Raw genomic sequence first — 1440 nt, forward strand, 5'->3', positions numbered from 1 at the left:
CAGCAAAAAGGGAGCTCCAATAACAAACTCGAGACTCAACATGATGTCCCTGTCTTCGACGATCCTGCCTTTAATGGACTCTCAAGTTGCAGCACAATTTTCTCCGTCGAAACTTGCGCCACATCCGCCGTCGATGCTCCATCCTTATCTACTGGTGAATTCTGCAAAGAGTTCGGGCGAGGACGCTTTCGCACAGTGCCATTTGTTGTTTCACCTTGCTGCTGATGATGAACATTGTGCCGAGTCCCCGAAGAAACCACACTAACCGGTTTTCCAATATTGATGCCCCTGCTTAATTTTACTTTGGAGCCAGTAGCTTGTGTTGTACGTTGGTGATTAGGCCTTGTTCAAGTATTGGTAGCCTTGTTAGGAGTCTTCTTTGCTTTTAGTTGGACCTGATGGGTGCTAAGAGAAGGCTTTTGACCCATTTTATACTTTCCTTTCCTAATCACTTGAGTCCAGCCTTCCAAATCCTCATGTTGTGCATGGTCTACATGAACAACATGCAAATCACTCTCCACCAAATCCGGGACAGCAACATTTACAGTCTCATCTCAAAGATTCTTGCCAAAATTAAAACTTGCCTTTTTCACATGCACTGGATTTTTTGAATTTGAACTTTTTGGATGCTTTGCTACATCGCCGACCACCTTGGCATTAGCTCCTCCTCCCGCATTGCTGTCAGTCTTGCACACCTTCATATCATGACCAAACTTGAGACAGGAGCCACAAATAAGGTGAAAATTTTCATATTTAACCTCATATTCAACACCTTCAACAAGAATCTTCTTAGTCACTGGCAATCCTAAATCTATTTGAACACAGGCTCGAGCATATCGTCCTCTTTCAGCTAATCCACACTAAAGTTGATCCAAAACAGTTTTCACTTGATCTAAACTCTTGATCCCAAGGCTTCACAGCCACATAATTTCCCTCGATCATCCATGGACCTCCTAAGAGAACCTTTTATCGCTCCTTAGCCACATCAAACTTCACAAGAAAGTAGTCAAACCCCACCTCCCTTAATCTGCCATACCGTTCGGAGTTTATGAGATAATGCAGTGTAGCTATAATGTTTACCTAGCACCTTAATTACTATAGCATCCTTATAAGGTTCTGTCAAACAATTCTTAGCTTCTTGGGTAAACGTGACACTCGATTCGATGGCAAGAGATCTCCTTACTTCCCAGAAACTACCGCAATGTTATTTTCAACGAGTAAAAAAGTTTTAGCAATCTTAGAACCCACAACTTTGTCCTGGAAAGAAACCTTTAAAGGCTTAGAAACCCCTCCCGATGATCCTCCTTTTTCTCTGATGTAAGTCCTCCCCCGCTCTCCTCCTATCTCTTCCGCCGATATTATTGGTTGTCTCCCCGTGTTTCATCCTCAAAGTCTCTTTCCTGTTCATCTTCGATTTTTAAAATTGTACAGAATACAATA

Source organism: Arachis ipaensis, chromosome B09 (genome assembly GCF_000816755.2).
Source record: "Arachis ipaensis cultivar K30076 chromosome B09, Araip1.1, whole genome shotgun sequence".
Lineage (NCBI taxonomy): Eukaryota > Viridiplantae > Streptophyta > Magnoliopsida > Fabales > Fabaceae > Arachis > Arachis ipaensis.